Source organism: Triticum aestivum, chromosome 2A, assembly GCF_018294505.1.
Source record: "Triticum aestivum cultivar Chinese Spring chromosome 2A, IWGSC CS RefSeq v2.1, whole genome shotgun sequence".
In the NCBI taxonomy this organism is placed as follows: domain Eukaryota; kingdom Viridiplantae; phylum Streptophyta; class Magnoliopsida; order Poales; family Poaceae; genus Triticum; species Triticum aestivum.
In genome coordinates, this window is record NC_057797.1 from 770,173,678 (window position 1) to 770,181,897 (window position 8,220).

At 44.5% G+C, this 8,220-nt stretch overlaps 1 pseudogene; it reads left to right on the forward strand.

Moving 5' to 3' along the window:
• Positions 1–583: 583 nt before the first annotated feature.
• Positions 584–4,669, forward strand: LOC123186620 (WAT1-related protein At5g64700-like; annotated as a pseudogene).
• Positions 4,670–8,220: the final 3,551 nt, after the last annotated feature.

Here is an 8,220-nt window from a genome sequence, read left to right on the forward strand (position 1 = left end):
TCCAAAAAGCATCTGAGTCACCTTGAGATTGAAAGTTGGAACTGTTGAATCCTTTCTCCTTTACAAATATTAATATGCTTTAGTTTTTAACTGCAACTGAAGTACTATGAAGTTCCTACTTTCTTTTCTAGAGAGATGAACAACCTGAGATGAATAATACTACCAGTATACACGACTTTTCATTCGTGCCATAATAATGTTCAAGTGCTGGGATTATTCAAATAAATGCCAATATATGCTTTGAGTGGATGCATCATGCATTCTAATAAGTACACAAGCACCTTGTGACTGATATACCTAATTTGTTGAAATATATGTTCTGCTGGTATGATGTAACCAACTTGTTAGACCTAAAAAGAGTTTGATGCCATTTTTTAACCTTGATTAAAGTGAGTGACTTGTGTGGTATGTACATAGTAAAGCATACATAAAATATATTTTGCTTAAGTGGATTATGAATCTGAACCAACCTTATGACAGTGAGGGTTTGATTAATTATCCTGATGCCGAATGTTTGACGTGTCTTGATGGGCAAGTAGTGGTATATAAGCAATCATCTTTGAAGTTCTAACAAACTATAGTAATGGGAAACACAACACCTTATGTTCTTTCATTTCTCTTAAGGTTTATCTATGGAGTCATGCATATACTTACCAAAGCTGCTTTTAACGAAGGTACAAGTACATACGTTCTTAATTTCTACAGGCATGCAATAGCCACAATGTTCTTACTGCCCATTGCTTTTGTGATTGAAAGGTATGCAGAATTTTGGCTTCTTAGTTACCTAGATCTGGATGCCATCTAGGAAGCATGCACTGAGATTTATTTTGCAGGAAAACGGCCCCACAAATGTCATACAAAGTCTGTCTGAAGCTATTTGTGCATGCATTATATGGGTAGGTCAAAGTACAAGCCAGAAATGTTTTTATACATGTGTTCTTCTTGTTTATCAAATGGCACTGTTAGATTAAAAATATTATTTGCAAGAGCGCATTATTTTCTCATAAATTTTGTATTTTATTGGGATGAGAGTATTAATGCGGGAATGGTGACATGAAGTTGTTAGATATCTATCCAATACCATAACTGTATCATTATGTTTGTTCTTATCCAAACTTTATATGCTTGAAACTCTTTTGTGTGCCCTTGCAATATACAAATTTCCTTTATTTCATTAAATCCTTGCTCGGTCATTTTGGTTTTAGTGTAGTATACTCATCACCTTCATCAATGGCAATCTGTCCTTTCTGGCAGAGAATTTCGGTTTTACCAGATTTAATATATATTTCCAATTGTTACACTAATTGCAAAAATTGTTGTTCATCTTTGTGGGGAAAGTAGGTATTTTTCTTAGGTTAATTGATCAACTTTCTACGGAGGTGTTGTGCAAAGCTAAAAATTATGGAAATAGTTATTGTATTAACCATACCATCTTTTTTCCATCGTACAATAGACCCTTTGGTATTTCTTAGTTAAACTGATTCATTTGTTTTATTAATGTTATACATCTTATACTCTTGTTTCATTTCCCCAGGATGTCTGCTCCTTTTAACATATCATGTGTTGGCCTCAAATATGCTTCAGCAGCTTCTGCTTCTGCAGTAATCAATCTCCTGCCAGTTTTAACTTTTATTTTGGCTCTTCTGTTGGGGTATGTGTTATTAATGATAACTGAATTACTTCCTAAGGCTAGTTTCTACTTTGCCTTGTGGTAAATACTCCTTCCGTCCCACAATATAAGATGTTTTTGCAAGCTATGTTAGCTTGCAAAAATGTCTTATATTATGAGACGGAGGGAGTACAATTTAAATATGTCATCAAACTAAGTGCGAGTGGGAGCAGATGATATCACTAGCTGAGTTATGTGTGGAACGATTGGAAGTATCACCTATAAGTGATTTAAAGGGTGGAGATAACACCTTTGAGTGGTAACTTTCTCTCTCATTAATTTTGCTGCCATAAAATAGTACAGCGATTTATATTTAATTATATATAGTAGGAGTGCTAATCAGTTCCTATTGGTTATGTTCATCTGACATTTGACCAACAGCCCTAACTTATTAGGGTGTACCAATTTTTTAATCCGCACTAATTGAGTACCATTGTGAAATTTGTTTATTGCGCTTCTTCGAATTTAGTAAAAAATATGATCTAAATGCTCTTGCTGCTACGGAAGTTATTTCCTGTTATATATTACAATGGATAAAATGCTTGTGCCAGACAGTCCATGCGTTCGTACAAACTTTAGAAAGATCATCTAAAAAATACGCCCTACAAATCGAATCAACCATTCGTACATCCTCTTAAAAAAGGATGACATCTGTGGTAATTACTAATAACTTAAGAAGTGAACGCACGGCCACCAATTCTGATCATTACCATTAGTATTTAGTAGTCTAAACATATATACTTTAGTGTAGATGTGAGTGCATTGATGAACATGGTGTAGTAAAGATAGTGGGACTGGAAATTAGTTTGACTTGCTTTATATACAATGTGAACTTTTATGATAAAAATTCCGTGTAATAGGGAGTGATTTGTTCTTCTCCATATGGTAGAATGGAGTCTTTGCAAATAAAGCGCTTCCATGGGATTATGAAAGTTTCTGGTATAGTTCTTTGTGCGGCTGGTGTTACTGTACTAACGTTATACCAAGGACCGGAGCTCAAATCTGTTGTCCATTACCATCTTTTTCACCACGCGAGTCAAGTTGATACTCATCCCTCAAGGAGCTGGATATTGGGAATTCTCCTGCAGTCTCTTGCGACTGTATTGTTTGCTCTTTGGACAGTGTTTCAGGTATGCATCTCGCTGTGTGCACAGGTTACACATTCAAGTGTGTGTGGGCATGTTGTGATGCTAATTTATTCATCCTAAATTTAGCCTGCATGTTGCTTTCTAGGGCCCATTGCTGGAGGAGTATCCATCCATACTGCTTAACACTAGCCTTCAGCTTGTCTTTGCGACTGTTCAATCTTTTTTTATGGCTCTAGTGATGGAGAGAGACTTTTCAAGATGGAAGCTGAGTTTGGATGTAGGGCTTGTCGCTATCGTCTATTGTGTAAGTATAAGAATCCCCTCAGCAGCAGCAAATCGTTGATTCATTAGAAGACTGTTACCGTGGAAGTAGAAAACAAAAATGCTAATCTCTGTGAAATTACTTCACTTGTAGGGCGTATTTGTTTCCGCATTGGTAAATTACCTGCAAATCTGGGTAATCGGCAGGTGCGGCCCAGTATTCCTGTCCATGACAGTGCCCCTAACTTTGGTTATCACGGTCATTCTGTCACTACTCATAGGAGAACCGGTCAGCCTTGGAAGGTTCATTTCTTCTTAATGTTTTCTTGTTAGACAGAAAAACTACACCAGAAAGGAAATTCTTTTGAAATTTTTCCTCTGATAAACAGTGTAATTAGTGGAGCGCTGATGGTTGGCGGTCTGTACAATGTTCTCTGGGGGAAGAGTATAGAGCAAGTAGCTCTCTGCAAACAAGGAGGTAGCAGAGAAAACGGATCATGCTTCGATTTGGAGGAACAAGAAAGCGGTGCACCAGTTCCAGCAACGCATGATTCAATCAAGCCAGTGCCTGATTCGAAAGAGAGGACTGATGCACCCAAATGACACGGTGAGCAGCAAACGTTGTTAGGTGTAGAAGCTTTTGCCTTGGGTCTGCCCACCAGAAGCTGTTCACATATCTGTAATACTCCATTTTTATTTACTCCGCACATTAGCTTTGACCAAAGTCAAAATTTATAAGGTTTGACCAAGTTTATAGAAAATAATACAAACTTTGACAATAATAAATATATATTCAATGTTAATTCTAATGGTATTGATTTGAAATTGTGGATTAATAATTGTTTGTATAAATTTGATCAAAGTTCACAAAGTTTGACTTGAAACAAAGGTAATATGTAGAGTAAATGAAAATAGAGCGACTACTGGTTACTGCCAGTCAGCTCGGGGAAATATTATAGAAGTGCATGCTTGAACTCAAGATCTCTTGGCTCCGATACCATGTAGAAGTGCATGCTCTAGCCAATGCAACCAAATGTCCAATCTGATGGAACAGACTAGGCAGCACATTATACGTCAACAAATATCAAATGCTCCCATTCTTGGGGTGCTCCCCATGCTCCAACTTCAAATAAATCAACTTCAAATGGTTTAAAAAATTCTAGAAAAAATATGAATGTTTACAAGGAATGTGGCTACAATTCCTAAAAATTCCAGGTCCAAACTCTAAAAGCACATTGAGAAAAAAAAGTGAAATAAAGCATTAATAGTGTCATAAAAAGACAAAAGCAACATTGACACTATTCACATCTGAATTTGTCTTTTGTTTCTCATTGTACATTTCGAGTTTGGACCTGAAATTTTTAGGGGATGTAGTCACATTCCTTGTGAATATTCACAATTTTTCTTCAGAAGATTTGAAACATTGAAAATTGATGTTTTCGACATGGAGCATAGGGAGCACACCAAGAATGAGAGCAGCAGCCTTAATTGCTTGTTCACGGCTTGAAGAAAGTTTTTGCTTTTGGGCTCGTGTTGTAGAGGAGAGGAGATTCTGAGCGTTGCGAACGTGTGCTTTCGCGACTCCGTGGTGATGCGACTCACTGGTGACCCCGGGAAAGGTGCTAGCCGGGGCAGTATTCTGATGTGGTGATGGTGGGGAGGGTGTGTCGTAGCTGGGAGATGGCCACCGGCGGGCGCGCATGAGTTATTTATCCAAAACCATCACATTTAGAGTTAGGGTAACAACTTGGTACCACATTCTAGCCAGGGCACAAAAAATCACCAGAAATGCGCCTAATACATAAGGCGGAGCACTGATGCTGGAATCTGGTCGTGAAAACAGCGAAACCAACAGATGGGGCCCGCTTGTCGGGCCAACGTGGCATGCCTACATGGACAATATGCTGAGTTGGACTGGGGTCCCACCTGTCAATGACTCAAGTCTTTATCTTTTTTCACTTTTTTCTTATTTCTGTCTCCATTATCTCATGGGCATTTCAACGAACAGGCTATGGGCGTGTTCTCGGTGGTACCACGACCAGGCGAGGCCGCGCGGCGGCGCACCGGAGAGCCGGCTGATGCAGCCGTGGCAAGGAGAGGCTCGGGCGGCGCCCATGGTGGTCTTCTATGGCTGTCAAGGCGACGGTGGGCTCGGGCGCAGAGGACGCCGATGGCGGACTCGCGGCCGCGGCCGGAGATGCCCTCCATGGCGCCCGCCAGCACAAGCGCGGCCAGAGCGTCCCTGCACGCTGTCGGGTGCCGCCGAAAGCTGTACAGCAGCTCCATTGCCGCCCGTGCGTGCTCCACTGGGGCGCCCACGAGGCCCGACGTTGCATCCACATCCATTAGCCCGAGCAGGATGCCGCACAGGAGACGACTCGGGGCACGGCCCGATGCTTCTTCCGCCGCTAGCCACTGGTCGCGTCGCCGGTGGGCCACCAGCCGCTGGCCGCGTAGCCGGTCGGCCAACAGCCGTTGCTCGCGCCGCCAGCCCCTGGTCGCGTCCCGGTCGGCCGCCAGCTGCTGGTCGCGCCGCCAGCCACTGGTCGGGCCCTGGTCGGTTCCCAGCCGAATGGTAGGTGGCTGTGGCGGCCGGGCACCACGTCGGTGGTGGGGTGGCTCGCCGGAGTTGGACCCTGGCGGCGGCGCGGGATATGGCTATGGTCAGGGTTTTTTTTTTGACAGGAGGGAGAGAGAAGGGAAGAAGAGATGCATCCGACGGGTGGAGTCTTGGGCCACATCAGCGAATTGTACACATAGGCAGGCCACGTCAGCCTGACAGGTGGGGCCAGCTTGTCGGTTTCGCTGTTTTCACGGGTAAATAAGACAATCAGAACTCCGCGTTACGCATTAGGCGCATTTCTGGTGGTTTTTTGTGCCGTGGCTAGAATGTGGTATCAAGTTGTTACCCTAGCCTCAAGTGTGGTGGTTTTGGGTAAATAACTCGGCGCGGGCAGACATGTGGGACGGAGCCACGAGTTAGCCGTTTTTGGGCGGTGGCTAGTGTGTCTTGGACCGAGGAAGATTTGTGGCCTGAAGTTGATCTGAGCCTGGCCGCCGCAGGAGGGAGGGACCCGCCGCCTTGCCGTGGTGGTGATGTGGCAGACGCAACAACTACTCATCAGATCTCGGAGTCGGATGGGGTGCTGGCCACGAACGTTGGTGTGGTGTCAGCGGTGTCGAAGAGTTGAGCCAAGGTGATGTCTAGGGCATTCGACGGTGGCAGCTCTGGCAAGGGTTCGGGTTGATCTTACCCACGGAGGTGGAAAATGGGTCATGCGGGTTGGCGCAATGTGTTGACGGAGGCGAGGGTGTGGATTTGGCTCCGACTTGTTGTGCGTCCTCAACCTCCTAGTGGCTGTTCCTTCTTGCGAGACCATGCGTGGTGCAGGTCGGACCGGAGATGTGCGAGGAAGGGAGGGCGGAGGTTCGGTTTTTTTTTGACAAAAGGGAAGGGAAGGGAGGGCGGAGGTGATGGTGGCGCTGCCGCCGAATATGGGCTAGGTTAATTTCCCTCCTCTGGCATCTGCGATGGGTTTCCCCTTGTTGGTCCGCGGTCCAGAGTTTGTGTCTGTGGTGCCTAGGTCATCGGGTGAAGTGGAGATGGGCCAATGGGGGGCGGTGTTCCAGGTTTAGTTTCACTTATCTGGAAACCCGGCAAAGTATACCATCTGACGCGGTGCAGGAGGTGAGTCAAACAGCTTCAATCGGCCTAGTGCAGCCCGTGCGGTGCTTGCATATAAAGCGATGGTCGTGGATATACAAGGGGGTGAGTGAGGCCACGCTAGTGTTTCCTGCTGCCAAACGCGACATTATGAGGTCGGGCGCGCTAACATTTCTATAGAGGAGGCGACGGGTCTCGCCGAGAGGGTGGAGAAGATGGACAAGGAGTGGATGCGCTTCTCCGACAACAACGGCAAGAGGCCACGTGATGAAGGGATGGCGGGCAAGGATGAGGTCAGGCGTGAGCGGGATCTTCGAGCGCAACTCTTTGTGCAGGGACGGGGTTCAAGGGAGCGACCAACCCTTGCTGCGGTGGTCTTCATCATTGAGATTGCGCAACCAACCTCTACCACCCCCACCGCCAGGGAACCGAAATAACAACTCAGGGGCCACTGGCGCGCCATTGGGATTTTAGCCAATGATGCCTGCATTTTGTACATTGTGTCCACATGGCCAAAGGCCCACTATCTGCAGACCCAGACTCTCAATTGGTACGGCTGTTACACTCGTGCCCCCTAGTTTTTTTACAAGAACTTATGCCCCCTTGAAAATGCGCCTTGCCCTCAAGTCATGACAATGCATCTACTACCACTACTAGGAAAAAGCCTAATAATAGCACGGGGTAAAGACCTAGCAGTAGCGCGGGGGCGCGCTGCAACTAACTTTCTAGCAGTATAGAGTTAGCAGTAGCGTGGTTCCACACCCAATGCTACTGCTAACTAGCTGCAGCACTGGTTTGATCCTCGTGCTACTGCTAACTCTGTGTAGCAGGAGCGCTGCCCCGGGGCTGCTTCTACCCTCTTACCTCGTGCCACTGCTAAGTTTTTGTAAATTTTGTTTTTTGTGTGTATTTACGTAGTATTTATACAGGTTTTATATGATAGCAACATGCACATACATTGAAACTATATGAGACAAGAATGTCTTATCGTCATCATCATCATCAAAATGCTACAACATAGTCTCATCATCATCATCATCATCATCATCATCATCATAATGATCCAACACAAATTTCTCATCATCGTCTCAAAATAGCAATACAATTATTACAAGTCTCGAATACATGCAATTACATGGTCACATACACATGTTTCATCATTGATCTAAACTAGTATGATATACAAGAGAAGAGCGGCTAAGCCAACTAGATCTGTTTATGTAACTTGGAAAGCCTTGATGAAATGTCCCGATGCCCCCTCAATTTTTTTCTGATGCCGGATATTTGACGTGTGGGCAAGTACTGGTTTTTTTTTTTGCGAGGAAGTACTGGTATTTTGTTGGAGTAATCCAAACACGCCTACGTGTATTATAGTACTAATAAAGTAGGAAAGTTTAGATCGAGTCAGTTTACTTCCCAGGTAACAATCGTGTCCGTTTGTCTGATGGCTTGCATGCCATGAATTGGTCGTCTCCTAGCATGAGTAGGATTAGCACTACTCAGATTAAGACATGTAGCCATCCGGTGTATACGTGTAC